This window comes from Callospermophilus lateralis, chromosome 17 (genome assembly GCF_048772815.1).
Source record: "Callospermophilus lateralis isolate mCalLat2 chromosome 17, mCalLat2.hap1, whole genome shotgun sequence".
Lineage (NCBI taxonomy): Eukaryota > Metazoa > Chordata > Mammalia > Rodentia > Sciuridae > Callospermophilus > Callospermophilus lateralis.
This window is the reverse complement of record NC_135321.1, coordinates 36,368,449-36,391,421: the sequence shown is the minus strand read 5'-3', so window position 1 is coordinate 36,391,421 and position 22,973 is coordinate 36,368,449. Positions and strand designations below refer to the sequence as shown.

General features: G+C 37.5%; 1 protein-coding gene across 1 annotated transcript in view; it reads left to right on the top strand.

The window, feature by feature from the left end:
• Positions 1 to 22,973, top strand: part of Dtna (dystrobrevin alpha) — a 349,876-nt gene that overhangs the window by 66,386 nt on the left and 260,517 nt on the right. The window lies entirely within an intron of this gene.

Here is a 22,973-nt window from a genome sequence, read left to right as displayed (position 1 = left end):
ATTTAAAATTCCAAATTCACAGTTGTTTAATTGCTTTCTTATATTGCAGCATTGCCAGGGTAAGCAACCAAATCAAGTTCTATGGACAAGTGAAAGGATGAATAGAGAATGAAGGGATTTCAAAAATATCAAATGGACATTTAAGTGTGTATAATATTTTTTTTTTCTTAATTGAAATCTAAAAACTGCAGGTAGTGTATACATGGGCAGTGCTATATTTTCATTGTATAGATAAAAGATATCTAAATATCACGTGACTGCTATAAAGAGAATGAATTGCTGTTCTGGACAGGAAATTCAGAAGAAAAGAAGTGTCAGGTTTCCCTACGATATCCTCATCAGTTTATTTCATCCATCCAGGATTATCTGATGATGACCTTTAAATTCAATGTTGATTATGCTTGACTGAGACAGAAAAGAAGGTTTTCATCCACACATCTACTTACTGTAATTCCTTCCGAAATCAGAACAAAGGAGTACCACTTTCTGGAAGCTCTGGTAACATGGGTAGTGCCAGAACTGGACTCCTTCCTTTTCCTCTTTTGCCATCCATCTCTTCCTTAATAAGCTAGGAGTAATGTCACATCTCCTGTCCTTCCATATATTGTATCACGAAATATGTACAAATAAACACCAGTGCACAGTGCTTGGAAAATACTACTTCCCATGTTCTAATTGCTATCATCATGAACTACATCTTGCTCACCTGCATAAACCACTGGAGATTCTTTAATGCCCCTGCCCTTTCCCACTCCAGTCCTTTCCTGTAGACTCTTCCCTGTACTGGGAATGCTTCCCTTCTTGCCCTTCCTTGCTTTGACAAGGAAGCTCTCATTTCTTGACAGCTCTCATTTCTCTTCCTGGAAAGAGGCTTCCTGCAGCCTCTTCCTTTAAACCTTTCCTAAACATCCACTCTGAACCTTAGGATTCTGTGTCCCTGTATTAGAATTGAACATGCAGTGTTGATTTTTTGTTTCAGTTGTCTTGTCTGTAAAAGACCATAAGCTGTTTGAGAGCACATCATATGGAGCACAACCCCAGGAACATGGCTAAGCACTCAAAATATTTGTTGAATAACTGAATAAATACAATTACAAACCAAACATAGTGTTTAACTAAACATAGTAATAAGAAAGTTATAGTAAGTTCTGAGATCTTGCAGAAATTTATTGCTTATAATTATTTTTAAAGTAATTGCACTTGGATTTTATCGTAGGTAATGGAAATAACCCACACGTATTTAACTTTGATGTTCATAGAGATGAACCTTGAATCCACAGACTATCCAGAATATATATTATATCTTAATTTTTCATGGTTAGTCATTGAGAATGCACAGCAATTTAAAATTTGAATTAAGCCTCTTCTTAATGGTATTTTTTCATTAAAAATTGACATGAATAAAACAATCTAAATTATTAGATCTAATATTAAGTTCTGTTTTTTTTCATTTTTTATCTATTCTAATTGAATGCTAATTATTATATGCACAATAAATTTGTTAGTTATGTCATTGAGATGGTGGGGATAATTTTACTAGAACAGTGGACAAAAATTCTATTTTTCTTCCTTTCCTCAATATGCAACCACAGTTTTGTAAACATATACTACAGCTAAGATGACTGTGACAATAACAGATTTCAGCATCTCTTTCAAAGATAAAATATATTTCCCTAAAAATACTATGCTCTTCTAATATCCTTAAGAAGACATTGAGATGAATTTTGAAATACTGTCATTGGGATCCTTAAGAACTATACAGAAGTTCTCAATATCAAAACCACAGCTCTCTCAGGATGCATTTGCATGTATTTTAAAACACACACTGGAGTAAAAGATTAGACTTTTTTGAACGCTGAAGTCTTAGCAAATAGAACTAGTTTTCTCATCTAAATTATATATTTGATTTTTGCTGCCTTCCTAGCATCACAGTTGAGTCTAAGGAAGTAGTGACTTTTTTTACACTGCTATTGAAATCCAAAATTGCTTTACTTTCTTTACAAATCAGTGGTTTAACTATCTAGGAAATAATCCATTCTTCTTGTTCCTTATAACTGACAGAAAAATTATTAAAATTTTGCTGCACATACTTTTATAAATGGATGCTCATGGCAACATCCTGGCATAGTCCTTTTATTGGCAAATTAGTTGAATCTTGTGACTGCTATTTATTTAGGAACAAATTTTATTTTGAAACTATACTTTTATTTATCTACACTAGTGCAGAGGGAAATTGAGAATGTTGTATCACAACTCTCAGTTATAGCAAATTTAAATTTTATTCCAGTTATGTGATTGCACATTTCTTCTTTCAAATTTCCAAATAATCTTAATTGTATTTAAAAGTGTTAAAAAAAGTCACTTTCTTCCCATCTGCACTACAGACTATGGTGAAGTTATAAAGTATTTTTTGTGAAACCAGTTTGGAGCATTAGCTATTGCTTCATTGTTGAAGGATGTTCGTCTATTCAAAAAAATGTTTCTCAGAATAAAAACTATCATAACAATAATCAATGCAGCTACAAACCTTTTAAAATACATATGTGTGTATGCACATACACCTCTAAATTAATAAAGAAAATAATCCATGTCCATATTGGCACTATATTTATCACACTCCATTACCCTGTCTTAAATCCACCAAAATCTACAGACTCTAAACTACACTCAGAAAATAAGGGGTACAAAAAAAAAAAACTTCCCCTGCTTTCCAAATATGAATTATAATTCAGCAGGAATCCCACACTAGCAAATAGTAGGTATAGTCATTCTACTTCATTCTGTTCTTACTTCCTCAGCAATCAGATGTTAATAATGGAAACATTCTGCCACTAGAAGTGACATATACTACATTCATTCTACTTTTCTTTGTCTTTAAAGTAATTGTGGAAGGAGGAACTTTAAAATGGGGAAAAGACTTTCCTTCCTGTAACTAATAGGAACCTTTTACCTGATGATGATTCAAGGCAGCAGCTCTTGAAGTGTGGTCTCCAGGGCCTCCACATCAGCATCACCAGAGGCTTGTTAGAAATACAAGTTCCTAAATCTGTGGGTGGAGCCCAGAAAATCTGTATTTTAACAAGTCTCCAGGTGATTGTGAAATGCAACTAATGTTAGAGGACCACTGATTTAGGGAACAGTTACCATGACAATCCCACGTTAGCTACCCATGAGAGAGTGCCCAGAAAGTTCCATGCTGTCCTTGAAGATCTTCCCCACATTTATTGTTTAATGCAGGGGGGAAAAATGATGTAATGAGGACCGTTGCCTTTGAATATATCACAAGTTCAGAAAGATTATCCCCCAAAATTGTGACTATCAAGAATTTACCTCTGAATTACAACTTGAGATTTGAGAACTTCAAAGACTGAAGGGTTGTAATGGATTGAATAGTTTCCCCCCAAATCATGTCCACATGGAACTTTAGAATGTGACCTTATTTAGAAGTAGGGAGTGTAAGTGTTAAGATGAGGTCATACTGGATTAGGGTGGACCCTAAATCCAATGCCTGGTTTCCTAATCAGAGGGTCACATAGAGAGGCTTCCAGGGATGAAAGCCATGTGAACACGGATATAGAGAGTGGAGTTATGCTGCCGTGGGCCAAGACATGCCAAGGATTGCTGCCAGCCACATCTGCTAGGATTGGAGCATGGGCCACTTCTCTCCTCTGCTTCCAGAAGGAGCCAACCCTGCTGATGCCTGGATTTGGGACTTCCTGAACTGTGATGGAATAAATTTCTGTTGTTTTAAGCCAGCCCTGTTTTCACTGAATTGTTATGGAAGCTCTGGGAAACTGACAGAGGACTTCATCTGCTTTTTATTTTGTGAATATTGTTTGCCTTGCTTTTGGTCCATGAAAACCTTCCTCATAAAATAATCTCTAAAGGACTATGCTCCCCACCCCATCAACTCTACCTTCCCCATCTGCCCCATCCATACCACACTTATTTGTTGTGTTCAAGTTTTGTTGAGACATAATTGTCAAATAAAAATTGTATATATTCAAGGGGTATACAGTGATGTTTTGATATACTTGTACATTGTGAAATGACTACCATAGTCAATTTAATTAGTATACAGTCATTAACTCACATACGTTGTGTGTGTGTGTGTGTGTGTGCGCACGCGTGTGCATGTGTTGGGAATAGTAAATGTCTACTCTTCTACAAAAATTTCAATTATGTAAACATATATGATAGTACATTGTTAGGTCTCCAAACTTGGAACTCTAAATTTGCCTCCTTTGACCAATATCTCCACCTTTCTAAAGGATTTTGAAGAATCTAGCTTTAGCTGGCAAAGTCATATTCTTACTTAATGTTGTTGGGGGCAAATTATCCTAAGAGAAAATTAAATGTAAAAACCCTTTTCATTGTGCAGAAATAAAACATTTGTGGATTTTTAGTTATAAATTATGCCTATTATCTCCCATCCATCTGTCTTTCAATAAAATTTCAGGTCGAAGTGGATTATGCTTTTTAAGCTGCTCTATACTCATTTGTTCAAATGCATAGCAAGCCTTTTAATTAGGCCATTTGACCATTTTATATGCAAATAACTAATAGCATTAAGTGTATCTGTGCCTCCTTCTGTTGCTGTTCTGGTTGTGTCATAAATGCACTGACCCTCCACAAACAGGGTTAATTAGAGTGTGTGTGTGAGCGCGTGCATGCAGGGGCTGCCAGCTGTAGATCTCAGATAAAGAAGTGAGACTCACAAAGCAAAGCTCTTTGTGTCCTAAACAAAACACATGTAATTATGAATAATATATTTAGGGAGCCTGCCTTAAGGAAATAAATTGCATTCTTGGTACCTTATACTGACAGTGCCATGAGTTCCTTTGTTACCTTTTTTTCCCCTCAAATGACTTGGTAAACCATCTGTATTTTAATATATAAATAGGCATTTTTAAAAGTCAGATGAATTGGAAGAAATATTCAGCAAGACAACTCTGCTAAAATAATTTAAATGACTTGAAATATCCATCTTTATGTAGGCTTATGTTAGCTCTGTAACTATGAAAACAAGCAAGCATACAAACTAAAAAGAACCTTGGTTTCATTCTTTTGGCATATCTGCTATATTCCAAGTGTTAAGTATTAAAGAAAAAATTCAGGTTCTTGCATTTAAAAAAATAGTAGTCTAAAAGTGAAGTGTACAATAACATTTATGAATGGCGTATAGAATTGGGACCCTGGAGCTGGGAGAACTAAGAAAGGTTCCTGGTTTCCTAGGGCCTCCATCAAAAGAAATTTATTCTGTTACAGTCTAGAAACCCCAGCTTCCTCTGAAGTCTCTATGAATGGATTCATCCTTGCCTCATCCAACTTCCAGTGGTTCCATATATTCCTTGGCTTGCAGCCAAATAACTCCAGTATTGCCTTTGTCTTCCTAAAGTCTTCTTCTTTGTCCCTGTCTGTCTTTTCCTCTTCTGTCTCTCATAAGAATATGTGTCATTGGATTTAAAGCCCATCCTAATCCAGGATGATCTTGAGATCTTTAACTTAATTGCATCTACAAGGTTCTTTTTTCCAAATAGTATTATATTTTCAGTTTCTGGGTGAGCATATCTTATTCAACCAGCTACAACTCCCCAGAGAAGGTGGCCTCTCCATTTCTGAGCAGGTTAGAGGAGAGAGGGAAGACAAGTAGTGCGTTCCCTTTTTGGCATGGACATGGTGAGATACCCAAGTTATAGCACCATGCCTGAAGCAGAGCAAGCCCTCAGAGACCTCAGGATTATTAATGGAATATACGAAATGTTCAGTGAACAAGTGGATGCACTAGTCTAGACATCAGGAAAAAGAACTAGGTTGGACAGAAGAGATCAGATCACCAAGGGAGCTGTGTAAGAACAGAGAAAGGCAAGGTCCAAGAGGCAATCCATCTTTGAGAACTCACTGAAGAAGAGATTCCTAAGGAGTTGCAGTAGAAACAAGAGGGAAACCAGGAAAGAAATGTGGCCTAGGAGACAAGAGAGGAATACATCTTTAAGGGGGGCAGTGGGGGTGGGGAGGAGATTTCAGGTTAGGTTACTGATTACATAAAGCCTGGATTTGGGAATTTGGATAGAAGCAACTTCAGAAGTTATAAATACCAAATTCAATGGATTAAACATGGTAGAATGGGTAACATACAACATTTTCTAAAATTTCCTAATGAACAATGAAATTTAATCAATCCAGATGGTCTCCAATTTACAGTATTCCAACTTATATTGATGTGCAAGTGATAACACATTCAGCCAAAACTATACTTTGAATTTTGATCTTCTCCTGGGCTACTGATATGTAGTGATGTTCTCCTGTGATGCAGCACAGGGGCAGTGAGGCACAGTCCCTCTCAGCTGTGTGATCATGAGGGGAAGGAGGGAGACTCCAGTGTGCACTGTGCTGCTAAGCTCTGGTGTTCAGTAGGGGAATTCATGCCTTTCAGCTTACTGTATTTTCAATTAAGATGGGTTTTTCTGGTTGTAGCCCATTACCATCAAGTTGGGGACCATCTGCATATAGCCTTTCCTCCCTCATGCCCAATGCACTTGTTTTGGAGAACAGGGTCTTAACGGTTCTATGAGAGGATACACATCTGTGACCTCTTTCCTTTGAACTAGGGAGACTGTGTGAGCTGCCATTGGTCGTTAGAAGCGCTTGCTGGAGTCTTTCACTCGTCACCTCTCTGCACATTGCAGGGCGTGTTACCACATTCACAAGAGGAGAGCACACTTTGCAAACTGTGATGTCCATGGTCCTTGGGCTGTTATGGGACGACCACTCAGAATACACACTAAGTCCAAATGTGAAACAAATCGAAGAATTTCATATTATCTATGATTTTCTGGCCAGGGACGCTTCTGCCAGGGCCCAAACTACCTTCTGATTGAAGCACACCTGGCTGTCTGAGGTTCCAGTATTTAAGGAAAAACCCCATATTCTATGGAATCTGCAAATTACAAGCAAGCTGGATACAAGGACTGAGAAAAGCAGTTAGCAGAGCTGAATCAGACAACTACATCCTGGGTTCGAGCACAGTTATGGTTGTACATTCCTGGGTTGGAATACATTTGAAGATGTATGAAGCACAGAAAAACAACTTTTTAATTTTTTTTTAAAAACAGCTTATATAACAGTTTCACATGGGAACCATAAAGATGGAGGTACTATGACTAATCTTACTATTTTATTTATTTGTATTTTTTAATCTATAACCTATAACTTATTACTTGTATTGATTAATTCAGACCATAACAGGGCATCCTACTGAATCTACCATAAAACATGAGTCAGGAATCTGTAACATTGATGAGAGACTCTCCTGATCAACAGTGTGAAAATATATTAGGAGTACAGGAACCTTCATTTTTACATGCTGGAGAGATTTAAAGCCACATTATATTTTAAAACCAATATCAGCTCTCTCCCTTACAATGACATCTGCTGTTAAGGGAGTCAGGTTTTCTTAAGTTAACCTTAGATGCTGGAAGAACACTGAAGAAACCTGGTATGTAATCAATACACCACACATTTGACCTTTCACTTACATGTTAATGGCTGAACATTGACATTTTCTTTTTGTAACTTGGACTACCCCCACAAAATTTTTGAATTAATAACAATGGTAACTATGTACTAGTTTACTCAGGTTGTCTAATTTAAAAAAAAAATTAAGGAGAGTAAGTTTGGGTATTCTGATTATATTTTAAACGGTAGCAATCATTATTGGTAAGTTTTGAAACATTTTCTGAGATTTACAGACTAAGATCATGGCAAGTGTGTTCACTTCAAAAACTAAAAATAGGCTGTACGTTCCTTACCTTAACAAGTTGGACTTTAATATTAGGCAAAATAAAAGATCTTATTTAAAATCAGCTTTTTAGGTGTTAACATATTTTTAGATTGAAATCTTCAGAAATTGGAAGGGATCGTATGGGAATTATTTAAAACTTTCTTTTATAAATACTTTGTACCTGATTTTTATAAATCAGATTTTAGAAGTATAGAGTGTGATAAATTATGGTGTAGCATATACAAAATATAAGCTATTTTGTCATACTTAAAGTAAATCTATAAACTTAGGATTAATACAAATAAGTCAATAAATAAACATATAAATAGCCTTTGTCTTAAGGTTGAATCATACAGTGTTACAATCGCTTCAAATTTCTACCTGTTATTTTCATATTACATTTAATTAATAAATGACTGAGATTTCTGCTCATGTTAGAAAAACCAAGCAGCATGTTTTTCTACACTATTAGCATTTATATTCATAAACTACATATATGTAACTAATTAGTTTAATAAGTCATTCACCCAAGACAGAATCCTGATCTCTCTAAAGCTTTTATCCTTGCCCTACGTCTAATGTCACTATCAAGTGCTTTATTCTACAGGTTTATTTTTTAAAAGATATAATTATACATTATTTTCCTACATGTTGCAATTATGCTGTTTTCTTTATGTGAATATTGCTTTCTGCAGAGAATGTTCTTTGGAATTTCAAGGGGAAAATCAACTATTGTTTCTATAGAAATAGGAATGTTCTATGGGCAACAATGGATTGGAAAATAAGCCACATTCAATATGAATCTGAGTCATTGTTGTTCACATTAGATGAAGGGTAATTTTATAAAAACAAGGCCAAGGAAAATGAAATCTGGGATTTCATAGTTTATCATAACTCAGACATTTTGTGCTTCTAATAATTGAGCACACCATAGTCTCAAACCACATTCTACACTGCAGTGTGTGTCCTTGTGTGTATGTTCATGCATAGGACTGTGATTGGTCAAGGCACCAATTTGTAGCATTACAAATTTGAGGGCTGCTTTGATTTCCACTGAATTTGGGATGTAGATGATGTAATTGTGTAAAGGAAAAGACAGCAAGGGTCCTAAGTAAAATGGGTTGCTAGTGTTTGGGTTAGTCTGTTTTCGGATACTATTATGAAACACCAGAGGCAGGCCACTTTATAAAGAAAATGGCCTTATCAAGTTCACAGTTCTAGGAGTTTAAAGGTAGCACCAGCATCAGGTGGGCTCTGATGAAAATCTCATGACTGGTGGTGTCACAATAACAGCAGTGTGGATGAGGAAAAAAAAGATCATGTTGCCAGATAGAAAGCCAGAGAGTTTAACAATAAGGCTCACTTTTATAATTTGTTCTCTTAGGAGCTAGCTCAGGATCCTACAAAAACAATCTTAATCCCTTCAGAGGACAGTGCCTCCAATGACCTTAGGACCTATCACTAGTCCCCACCTCTTAGAAGTCCACCTTCCCAATATCACCTGGATAAGGACCTAGTCTCCAATATATGAACCCTTGAGGGACACACTCAGACCATATTCAGACCATGGCAATGCTTCTGTTGAGGGTTTGTCTCACTTCCTCCAAATCTCCCTTGTGTCACCAATCTTTACTTTTTCTCCAGATTTCCTTTCTTCCTTCCCTTCTATGTGTTTTTCTTTATTTCTCTGGCCTACATTTCCCCTGTGTATTATTATAAAGTACTCCATTGATTATGATTTCTTTTAAAGTTTATCTGTGTGCTTTCTCAACTTCTTGGCTAAATCCTGTTCTTTAAGAATTACTTCTTCCATTTTTTCCCCAGAATATTTTTCCACAAATCACATCTTCCTTCTTCTTCCAAGATATGCGTCCCCATATGGAACTTTGGTTTCTCTAACTAAATTCCCAGACCACCCTGTGTTTATGTTATCATAAAACACATCCAATGCCCCTGCTAGAATCTAAGCCCCCTGAGCATGGACCCTTTTGTGGGTTTTGTTCACACCTGTATCACTGTCCCTCAAAATATCCCCAGCTGCATTATGGTCACTCAATAAAAAGTGAATGAATGAAGGATGGAAGGAATGGCTTTTAATTTCTGTCTCTCAGTTATACATTATGAACTCCCTGAAAGCAGGGACAGAGTCTTAATTGCTTTTTTCTACCCAAAACCTAGCATAGATCAAGAGTCTGGGAACATTTATTGAAAGAATAATGGATAACTGAATTACCAAATACTTACTGCATATTTTTCTTATCCCTGAAGGCTTATATTTTATTCCAAATATTTCATGAACATTTTTGAAGCCCTTACACAGATCTGCATTGCTCTACCTTAGAGAAATTATATTGGCAACTAAGATTACAAATCAGAAAATGCTAGTGGTAGGGATCAGGTAGTGTTTTTATAAGACCTTCAGGGAGTTCCAATGGTTTAGAATCCTTTGCACTAGATAGAGTTGAAATGGGGAGGTTGCTCAGGAAGATTAAAATATGGCATGCGTCTATGGAAGGCATCACCATATGAGGATGCTTGCCACAGTCTGGCTGGGCACAATTCAGGAGCCACTTGTCAAAAGAAAGAAACTTTATTTTTAGAACCACACACGCCAAACAAAACAGCTCCTCAGGAAAAACCCTCAGAGCCCAACTGCCACCACCGGCTTCCCACAAGCCTCTCCACCTCCCACAATCCTCTTGCTCTTGAGGCCGATTGGCTGGGTCGCGTGGGAGGAGCCAAAAAAAAGTCCCCCAATGAGCAGCTCCATGGTCTGAAAGGGCAGGGAAACAGCCCAATGAGCATCACCGCAGAGGAGCCAATCAGTTGGCAGCTAGAAGTAGCTGGGGCCGCTGTGAGCCAATCATCAGCTGGCAGCTGGAAGTTTGCTGGCAGCTGGACGTTTGCTGGGGCCACTTCGTCTGTGGCTCTCAACAGATGCTAGAGTGGAATCTTTGAATAGGCTGCAGAGGAGGACCAGAGGCTTCTTAAAAAGGAAAGAGAAATGTGCAAGAAAGTTGCAGAGTGCTTTGTAATCACTGAATATTTACCATTCATTATGCCTAGAACTTAGTGTACAGGCAGTGCCACTTGTCTTTGTCACAGCCTTGCCAGGTTGTGTTAAGTTCTATTTACAGATGAGGACACTGTGGCTTAAGTTCCTCCCATCCACTGAAGACAACAGCAAAAAGTTCAAACCTATGATTGACTGTCTACAAAGTTTTGTTCTTTGCACCACATCAGTGGTTGTTAGCCAGCAAAACCACCCAAATCTATGCCCCACTTAAGAATTGTTATTACATGGGCATCTCTGGGTAAGAGACCCAGGCATCACTATTTAATTTTAAATCTTGTCTGAGCTTCTAAAATGTTACCAGGGTTGAAAACCATGACCACAAATTCTACAGGTCCCCTCCACTTTGCCTGGCTTCCCCCTCTGGGCTTCCAGGTACTCTCATCCAGGAAGAGACCTGACTTAATCAGTTTGTGAAGGGTCCACCCTGCATTCAGTTAAAGGAGCCTGAAGAGCCACATATTCACTGGGTAATCTGTGTTGCTCTTCATAGGTGTCTGTCTGCTTTGATGTTAGCAAGAGTTCTATCCTATTGTAACTCTGAATTAATGAAACAGATGCCAACCCTAGCTCTAAGTCTCCACAAAGGAATCCTCCTGCTCAGGGGCATTCCATCTTTGTGAGTTTTATAGCACAGCTGGTTGCTTTATTCAACCTACCCGCTTCCAAAACAAGGTTAAGTATTAGGTATACCCTGTGTGTGTGTGTGTATGTGTGTGTGTGTGTGTGTTTATGTACATATATTATAGATATATATCTATGTATATATATCTGCATATAGATATCTCATTGTATATGTGTAGATATATATATTTACACATACACATTTACACATACCTGTACGCACATGCACAAATGCACATACAAACACAGATTCACTGTACAAAAGAAACAGGGTATGGTTGATGTTATGGAGCAATTGTCACATTTGATATCGGATTTTCTTCTATAAATTTTGGTAGCACAGAGCTCATGTTTTCTTTGTATTGTAAAAACTTTCAGCTAATGTGGAGGATCAATAACTTTGTGTAAAATAAAATACATTTGTGCAAACTCCTGAAATAGTGTGAAAATTTAATCAGGTATTTGAGACATGATATATATGTAGACCAAACTAATTAGTTTAAACTCAATCCTGATAAGAAAGATTGGCATTTAAAAAAAAGATAGTAAAAGTTCTCTACTATGACTGCACATTAGAATCTAGGGGGACTTTTTAAACAAACAGATGCTCAGATCCCATGCTAGGTATTCTGATTCAACTGGTATAGTCATTGTTATTTTAAATGCTCCCTAGGTAATTCACACTGGCTTTTTCTTTCCATTCCTTAGACCATCTGTTGGAGAAGATGAGTATTAAATGACAATACTTAGATTCACATATTTACTGTCAGCAATGATAATGATGATAATGATAATGATGATAGTAACTAATTGAGCTTGCTAATTGCTAAGCAAATTTTCCAAGTGTTTTACATATAGTAAGTGTGCTTATAAAAGCTCCTTGGTGAGGGGACTATTATCTTGGTGGTTTTTCTTGTTATTCTTGTTGTTATTTTGATACCAGGGACTGAACCCAAGGGCACTTTACCAGTGAGCAACATTCTCAGCCTTTTCTATTTTTTATGTTGAGACAGGGTCTTGCTAAGTTGCTTAGGGTCTCAGTAAGTTGCTTTGGGTGGCGTCAACAAGTTCAACTTGTGATCCTCCTGCCTCAGCCTCTCAAGTTACTAGGATTATAGTTGTGCACCCCTGCACCCTGCCTATTGTCATCCTTTTCATAGATAAGAAATAGGTTTAAGAGATTATGACTGGCTGCAAGACCCAGCAGAAGTGACATGTGAATCCAGGGAGTCCAACCCTAGCACTGCGTATTTTCTACAGCCTCCAGTGAGGTTAGGAAATCAACTAGATTCTATCTCTGAGCTGCCCCTTCAGATTCATTGTCATTTTTAGGTACAGGCTCACCAATTCCCCTCTCAGTTGATAAGGAGTGTCCTTCCTTCTGCCATCTCATCCCACATACCATTGCATTTACTTTGTAGTGGAATAGCACCAAGCCTTCAAGATTTCAAGCATTACTGCTGGGTGGCTCATCTCTTTTGGAAAGGTGTCTTTTTTCTTTACTCCTAAATGCAGTGGAAAGAATAGAAGGCTTTGGAATCACACAGATGTAAGATGGAATTTATGGACCTTTAGTTATCAATCCTAGGCAAGTAATTTAATCTCTCTGATGCTTCCTTTTTTTAAATCTATGAAATGAAAATAATTCCTAAACCACAGGAAGATAAAGAACTAATATATACAAAGTGGAGTAACATATACAAAGCTTCCCGGCGTTCAGTGGACACTACCTGCTCCCTCGCTGAATATACAACTGAATATACAATTGACTTCACACCCAGAAACTGCTGTTCACCTTCTACAATTCTGCTTTTCTTTTTCCCTCTCATTTCGGTGTTTCAAAGGTTGTACGGGACAGCCCAAATCATGTTTGAGAAAGGCTTGGTAGGTAGAGAGCTAGCTATGTGACATAATTTTAGGATACTAAGGAAATAAAAAAAAAATTATCTCTTAAAAATATCACATCCTCCCTCCCTGCCCTTCCTTTCCACTACCACCAACAATCTATTCAAACATTCAAATACCTAAAATGCTAATTTTAAGATCTCTTCCAAGGAAGTATTGAAGAAAATGCATTTTGTCTATGGCACATTTTGTGGAGGCCTGGCCACACACAGGCACACTCTATATGCCATTACCACCAGCCCCCAGGAAGGCAAGTAAAAGGCTGGATAAAGAGGAGGTTCCTTTTTTTTTATTTCTTAATTGACAAGCAAAAATTGTATCATGTACAACATGATGTTTTGTGGAATGGTTTATCGAGATAATTAACATATGCATGACCTCATTTATTCTGTATGGTGAAAACACTTAAAATCCACTCTTGTAGTTTTCAAAATATAGTGCATTGTTATTATCTATAGTTACCATGTTGTATATTAAATTTCTTGAATTTATTTCTTCTGTCTGAGATTTCCTATCCTTTGATCACTGTCTCCTTAATGTCTACCCACCCACCCACCATCCATCCAGTAGCAACCACCATCTACGCTCTGCTCCTGTGAGTTTAATTTTTAAAAAATATTTATTTTTTAGTTGTAGCTACACAAATATCTTTATTTCATTTTTTATGTGGTACTGAGGATAGAACCCAATGCCTTACCTGTGCTAGGTGAGCACTCTACCGCTGAGCCAGAACCCCAGCCCTGTGAGTTCAAGTTTTTTAGATTGCATATATAACTTCCTTTTTTAAAAGTAAATAAAATTTTATATAAATATACTTCAACTGTATTTTTTTATTTTAATTTTTTATTTTTTGGTAGTAGGAATTGAACCTAGGGGTGCTTACCCACTGGGTTCATCTCCAGCCCTTAATATATTTATTTTATATTTTATTTAGAGATAGGGTATCATTAAGTCGCTTAGGGCCTCTCTAAATTGCTGAGACTGGCTTTGAACTCATGATCCTATTCCTCAGCCTCCCGAGCTGCTAGGCTGGTAGGCATGCACCACTATACCTGGCTATTCTTAAACTATAAGAGAATAAAGGTTTTTGGCAAACCGAGTTTGACCTTTAAGTTTGAAAAGTGTCTGGTTGTTGCATGGTTCATTTAAAAATTGTTTTTCTTAATGTTATAATGGTCCAGCTGATCAAATCATAATATATTGCTTTTACTACTTAAAGAGTACAATGAAAAGGAAATAATTTTTCTTAGGTATCCAGCCCTTCAGGGGCATGGCTGATATTTCTATCCACTGTGAAACATTTCTTTTTTCACTCTAAACCCTCTCTTCTCTAGTTAATTTCAGGAGAGATTTCCTTTCATTTTCTTGATACACTTCTATCATTAGTTTTTTGTCAAGCTTTTGAACTCCATTTTCCATCTTTGCATTTTCTGTTTCTAATGATGCCCCATTACTTTGGAGAGTTTTAATATAATATGTAAGCTCTTTTATCTTCTTCAGCCCATTTACTATATGTCTAATTACTTTTTGATTGATTCTTCAAAGCTCCTCATCTAGGTGGTGTCCAACTTCAGACCCTTTTATTATACCCAGCTCCTGGTCACCATCACTCCTATCATCTCTAAGGACGGCAAACAGAATTGGTAATCTTTGACAAGTATTTAATAAGACTCTAGTTCTGATGACCCTTCTCCTATAGAATATTTTCCAAAGATGCTCTTGAGATTTCAACCCTCTTTTCCCCATCTTTCTTTCCATCTTTTTATCTTCAATCTCCAGGAATTTTTCTGTTTTCCTAAAGAATGGAATTTTTACTTCTGAAAAACTTTTCTTCGGTAGTATCTATAGTTGCATTTTACTCTTCTGACATAAATTCCAAGATCAGTTTGGTTTGAGCCATTTGGGCTTGGAGGGATTTGATTTATACTTCAGTAACTATGTTACATTCTTATAAACTCAGTCATCACCCAATTCTGATCTGCATATTTAAATTTTTCCTCCACGCTTTTGGTTTTCCTAGCAAGTCTGTTTTTTAAGAGGGTTTTTTGATATTTATTTTCTATCTTTTATGTAAGTTTGCATACATATCACACAATATCTTATATAGGATTTATTCAATTGTCCCCATAATTAAATATATATATATATATATTCATAGTTACTCTGTCTCTGTCTGATCCTGTATTTATAAAACTCACTCTTTACTCTTTCTTGTGTCAGATCCTGTATATTTTTTTTTATATATGACATATATATAATGTTTTTACCCTTATTTTCACAATCATGTTCTTCTGTATATTCATATTTCCCATATTAATCTTTTTTTAAATTTTTTAATCTAATTTGTTATGTATGATAGCAGAATGCATTACAATTCATATTATACATATAGAACACAGTTTTTCATATCTATGGTTGTACCCAAAGTAGAATCACACCATTTGTGTCTTCATGCATGTACTTAGAGTAATGATGTCCATCTCATTCCACCATCTTCCCTACCCCCATGTCCCCTACCTTCCCCTCCCTCCCCTTTGCTCTATCTAGAGATTATCTAATCCTCCCAAGCTCCCCCTGCCCAACCCCATTATGAATCAGCCTCCTTATATCAGAGAAAACATTTGGCATTTGGTTTTTTGGGATTGGCTAACTTCACTTAGCCTTATATTCTCCAACTCCATCCATTTACCTGCAAATGCCATGATTTTATTTTCTTTTAATGATGAATAGAATTCCATTGTGTTTTAACTTCAATAAGAAAAGGGCCTATTTATGTCTCCAGCCTTGGTACCTTATAACTTTGTTTCAAGTCTGGCCTCCAGCAAATAGTTCCCCAGTGCTAAAATTCCAGAGCCTATCACAAATTTTAATGTTTTCTTCATCTCAGGCAGAAAACAATTTTTTAATATTTATTTTTTAGTTTTTAGGTGTACACAATCTTTTTTTATTTTTATGTGGTGCTGAGGATCGAACCCAGTGCCTCACGCATGCCAGGCGAGCATGCTACCACTTGAGCCACATCCCGAGCTCCAGAAAAAATTTTTGAAGGTTTTTTCCTCTATAGTTAGCTGCATGAAGCTGCCCATGGCTCCAGATCTCTAGGAAAATCTCAGAATCCAAGATTGGCTCACACCTGCAGGCACAGGGCTCACAGCCTTGCATAGAACTGCCAGAGTAAGCTATGGTAAAGCTGTGTGCCTAGTGTGTGGCCTCTGTGGCACAAGTGGCTGCCACAGAACTGCTTCAGATTGTCAGTAAGCCATGGCCACAATAGAGTACAGGGAACCGAGAACAATCCACTTGGAACCCAAGCCCAGCAATTGGCAGTCAAGACAAACCAGCACAGAGAGGGGCTGTTATGGTTTAGATATAAGATGTTCTCTGAAAGCCCCAGTGTGAGACAATGAAGAAATGTTCACAGGTATTATAACTAAATTATGAGAGCTACAACCTAATCAGTGGATTGATCCATTTGATGGATTAATAATTTGAAAGGACTATTGAACTAGGTGATAACTACAGGCAGGTAGGGTGTGATGGGAGGAAATAAGTCACTGAGGGTATGCCTTTGGGGTTTATATTTTGCCCCTGGCCAGCAGATAGCCCCCTCTGTCTGTATGTCCCTCCCTACCTTGCCCCTTTTCCTGAATGTCATGAAAGGCTCATCTTTCCTCCACCACGCTCTTCCATCATAATATTCTGCTTCATCTTAGACCCAGAGCCATGATGTTGGCTGACCATGGACTGAACCTCTGGAACCATGAGACTTGTGGGGCATTTTGGTCACAGCAATACAAAAGTTGACTAAAAAGGGAATAAGGATATGAACACATTTTTCCTTACCTGTCCCATTATGAAACATAAGAAATTGGTAATGTCTGTAATGATCCCAAGGAAAATGGAAAAGGCTGTTTATGACTTGCTCCCTGTGGAAACCTTTAAGGGAGACATGGTGCATGTCTTCTCCTAAGTGTGGACCTTCCAAACTGACTGGCTGTCAGAAAACTCTGCTGAGACTCCCCCTTCTCACTATCAGACTTCTAGGTACCTAGAGAAGCATCCTGCCTTGAGAGGTCCCAAAGAACACTTCCCAAACACACTGTGCTTCCAGATTATCAGTGGTTAGTAGTCTATCTGTGTGTGTGTGTGTGTGTGTGTGTGTGTGTGTGTGTGTGTGTGTGTTGGCATAAAAGACCTTAAAAGGGTTTCTGCTTATCTTTAAATGACTATGGATTTGTATATTCTCCCTAAAACACTGTCCATTTTTGCTTCTTATATTTTCAAGCTTTGCTTTTAGTTTTATGTCTTCTTGATAAATTGACCCATATATCACTGTAAATTGTCCCTTTTTATCTCTGATAATGTATCTTGTTTTGAAGTCTACTATGTTTCAAATGTACACCTATGTTTTTAGGATATATCCTTTCTCATTCTTTTACTTCCAACCAATCTGCATTTTTAAAATTTAAGCCATATTTCTTACAAAAAGCATATAATTTAGTTTTGATTTTTCAATTCAATTTGATAATGCAGTATTTAATATATTTACATTTAATATAACATGTGCTATTGTTACATTTAAGTCTAACATTTCTGTAATCGTTTTCTATTAATCTCGTTTGTTCTTTGCTCCTGTGATCCTTATTTGTTTGCCTTCTTTTGAATTAATTAAATATTTTAGTCTTCTCTTTCATCTCCTCTATTGACTTTTTAAAACTATACTTCAAAGAAATGTTTTTTTCAGGAGCCATGTCTTGAGATTACACAATATGCACTTTTATCGTTCTTTACCTTTAAATAATATTACTAAAATATTAGTCTAAGAACCATAAAAAAGTCTGATTCTATTTACTCACTTCTGGCATTTGTCCTCTGCACTGATTATATTTATTCATAGGTAAAGAACACAAAATATGTCACTATTTTTGCTTTAAATAATCATTATTTTGAAAAATATAGATAGGTAGATAGACAATTATAGGTAAGTAGGTAGCTGCAAGGGTAGGTGCATAGGAAGGTAGATAATGATTTTTTAAATATCTTTTATGTTTACTCAGATAATAATCCATTTGTCCTGTCTCATGTTTTTTTTTTTTTTATTCCCGCATGTAGATCCAGGCTTTTATCAAAAATCTTTTCCCTTTACCTTAGAAAACTTCCTTTCCCTTCTCGATGTTTCCCTGTCTTATTTCACCATCCTGTGGGCAGATTTTTTTTTTTCTGAAATCCCTTCAATACAGGCAGAAATCATTGTGTTGCCTTCAGACATCCAGCATTTTACATGAAAAATCTAGGCTCATTCTCCAAGTTATTCCCTATATGTAAAACTTTCCCCTCTGCTTTAAAGATTTAATATGTGTCTTTTTGTCCCAGCAGTTTAATTATAAAATGCTTCAGTGTATCCTCACTGTTGGTGGTAGTTTTATGTGTTTGGTTTGTGTTTGCTTTTATTCCACTTGGGTTTCATTCCGTTTTGTTTTGTTTTGTTGTTTTTCATATCTGGGTATATGAAATTGACATCTCTTGTCAATTTTGAAAAATGCTCACCAGTAATCTCTTCAAATATTTCTCTGTCCCATCTCTCCTTTGTGTTCTTCTGAAACTCTAATGACACACGTTAGAACATTAGATATTGTGTCATAGTTACAGGTCTTCTTTACTCTTTCCCCTCTGTTTCAGTCTGGATGATGTTATTGACCTGTCTTAAATTTTATTGATTCTTTCTTCCGCTGATTCATTCTGCTGGTCAGCCCACTGAATGAATCCATCATTTGTGACACATAATTTTCTTTTACCATTCTCATTTTTGTCTTTTTCCAAGTGCTCATACCTCTGTTGAAACTCCCCAACTCTTAGTGCATTCTTCCTACTCGCTCATTATATCTCTTTAGCATGTTTACCATAGTTTATTTTTAAATCTCTGTCTACTAAGTCCAACATTTGGCCATCTGTGGGTTGGCTTCTATTGTTTTATTTCTATTCTAGGAGTCACATTTTTGTCTGCTTCGTGTGTTTTACAATTTTTATTATATATCAGTCTTCATGGTAAAACCATAGTAGTCAGTAATATTTACCCCCAGAAAAGGGCTCACCCTTTCCTCTATCAAGATGCCAATGTGTGTATGTTGCGGGGAGGCCGGGGGACTGGGTTATTCTGATGGTCACTAAATCTGTTTCTGAGCTTTGCTGTAGCTTTAGTTAAATCTGGTTCACCAATGGCTTTAGAGGTATTGAGGGAGGACTAGGACTTTCCGTTTAACAAGATGGATTGCCCATGCTTCAGAGATGTCTTGATGCCTAGAGAGAGCCTAGGTGCCAACAGATCTCTCCTTCTTCTGCTGTCCAGCCTTAATGATACCTCCCTCTGCCTTTGGAGAGCTTCCACAGTGTGCCAAGTGAAGGTCTATACACCTAGAGGGGTTGACATCAACTTCCTTGCCCTCCCTCAGCCTGTATCAACCACCCCCCATGTACTCAGTAACGGACTGTAAGAGGGTGTTGGCAGGAAAGTATGCATCCTTTCTGTGGTGGAGCAGGGGGACCACAGGATTATAATTTGTAACACTCTCCCACTTGTAACACTCTCCCAATTGTAGGTTTGCCAGTCAGACCAGTTGTCTTTACCCACATCTTCATTAATGGTGTCCCCAGGTGTGATAAGAACTAGAGAATCCTCTCTCCAGGGAGGGGTTAATCCCATTTTGGAAATTAATAAATTTAGCTTCTTGGGGGTCTTGAGCTCTCTGATGCAATTAAAGGCTCATCTATTGTTGAAAACAGATAATTTTTGTAGAGAAAACACTGAACCATACCCAGTTGCCTTTTGGGCTCTGCAATGTAAATAGAAGGGCAATGCGGTGGTTGTCAGGCCTGATGCTAGTATTTGTAGGACCTGGATCTGGAGTACAAATGGGGACACACAGAAAATATGTCTAAGTATTTAAGAGTTATAAATCAGACTTGAAAAATCATTAAATCAAATGTTTTCCTATATTGATAAATGTGTCTTCATAATAACTTTGAAGACCAAGTTCAAACTGAAATTCTTCTCCATGTGGCAAGTCTAAGAAAGATGACACTCTGCCTTCTGTTCTCACCCCTAGTTCTGTCCTGTGTCTGAAAGGGCTTGACATGCGTGCATGAACTCCTCAGCACACTACTCCAAGCTTGATTCATTATCTCTGCATCCACATCCCACCAGACAAGCACAGTTCATCACCCCTAAGGCTCCAGCTTCGCATGCTAGAGTCAGGTCCACCTTGGGAGAACTGACCTGGAAACATCTTAGGACCTTTGGGAAAGGAAACCCCAGAGTCCCAAGCACTCAACACCAAGTATGGAAGGGGCCTCTGGATTTTCTAACTCATAACTCTGTGGGGAAAGATATAAGCGGAGGAAGACTAGTGAAGTACAGCCTTCTAAGGTGTGAAACCAAAAGCATGCCCCATCCCTCCATCTTCCCATTCCCTTTGGCTGGGGCAAGGGCAGTACTGATAGAAATAAACAATATTTCACAAATAGGTGAGCAGTTTCCAAAGAGAGAGGAAATGTGGAAGGAAAATACAAGATGCTAAGGAGGCCCTTTGGCCCTTTGCCCAAGGCCAATTTTTACAGCTGCAGAAACATAGAATGTGTACATCTTCCTAGAGTTTAATACTAATGGGATGCTCTGGAAGAAATAGGGTACAATGTGTTTTCTAGAAATCGAATGCCTTCAGATTGACATCAGGAGCAAACTTAGCCTATAAATTGATTCAAGACACAGCTTGCCTCAAATAACAAACTTCACAAATGTGGCCCGTATGCTATTGACTGTGATAACTTAAAGGGGAAATGACTTCACTATCTGATTTTTCATTGCCTTCCAATAAAAAAGAAAGCACAAAATGACTGCCAAGAAAATTTTACTTGTCTTGACTAGATTGTGGTTTAATTTATAGTCTATGTGGAACTTCAGTTACAAAAGAAATGCATTTTCAGTTTTTAAGGTATACAGTTTTTGCACATGAAGGAATTATTTATAATTATATATGTTTAGATATTTAATTCCACAGACATATGATGAAAGTTTTAATATAAGGGGCCACAAGTAACTTCTAAAAACAAGATCTCTTTATTTTAATTGAATGTTATACTTCACTGTGTCTTATATAGTTAATTATATGCCTTGATGGGATTTAGCTTTCATTTAACATTGAATGTACTTATGAGAAATATGAAATATTATGTTGCCCCTTACACACATTGGCGTGCACGCACGCACACACACGCACACACACACACACACACACACACGTGCTGAATTTGGCCAGATCTTTTGGGGGGACACTATGAAAATTCCTTCCTTTGTTAGAATAGTGCTAAAGAGTAAGGCAGAGAATTATCATTAAAGCGGTGGATGGAACACTTGCTCAGTTCCACCCGCTTCCTCCCTAAGCAACCCCTATACTAACAATTCTTTTTTAAAATTCAGTGGAAAAAATTCAAAGAGAGAAAACAGCAGCAGAAAAATGTCTGTTGACATTTTTTGGAAATGGAAAGGGGATCGGTGAGTTGTATTTGATTTAGTGAGCAGAGATGTGACAGCAAGGGGTCTGCAGGGGAGATCCTACCAGGAAGCAGACAAGGCTCCCTAGAGAACCCTGGACACATGCAAGACAGCAGCAAAGGCGTTTGTTGAAGCTAGAGGAGGGACTTGGAACTAAAATCAGGACTGGTTGAACCTCTTAAACAGAGCAATTGGACTCCCAGATCTCCTCCTCTATCTGTGCAGCCTGGCCATGACCTCAGCCTTCAGGTAGAGGACTACTCTCTGCAGTACTTCACTAGAAAAGCTCAAGGTCAGCAAGCTCAAGGTCAGCAAGCTCAGGCTCAGGCTCAAGAGCAACAAGACAGGAACAGAGCAGCAGGTCGGGGTGAAATGAAGTACTGAGCTCTGTGAGACTAAGTGGAAATCTGCACGCTGAATAGAAACCAGCTTTCCCTTCCTTCAAAATGTTTTACCAGCTCAGCTCCCAGAACACAGGCACTCCAGCATGTGTACACGTAGGCAGAACAGGGGAGTGCACCTCTCTGGAGGATCTGAATACCCAGTAGAAACCTAGTTACTCTCGAGGGTGCTTCACAAAACAGCTCAGCTTTGTCTAATGTTTGTATAGTCATATCCTCTAGTCCATAATATGTTGCTTGAGCAGGCAGCTATGGAATTCCAGATATGGAGGAAAGTCTCCCATATAAAGAGTCTTAAACAAGTACACAAACTCCAAAAATTGGAGGAAACACAGACTCTGCAGGGAGCAGGTGAAAAAAAACTGAAGTTTATGTTCTTATAGAAAATAAATTGTATCCATGAAACTTAACATGGTGTGATGAAAAAGGGACAATTAGAGACAAATAAAATTCTTGGAAATTAAAAGCATGTCAGTAGAAATTGTCAACTGAAGAGACATGAGAAATTCTTCTAGAAAGGTAATGACAGAAAAAAGATGAATAGACAGGAAAGAAAACAACGAGTACCAGTCTAAGGGGGTGTGTTATCCAACTGAAAGGAATTGAGAGGAGTTCAGTTTCAGAATGAAAGAACAGAGG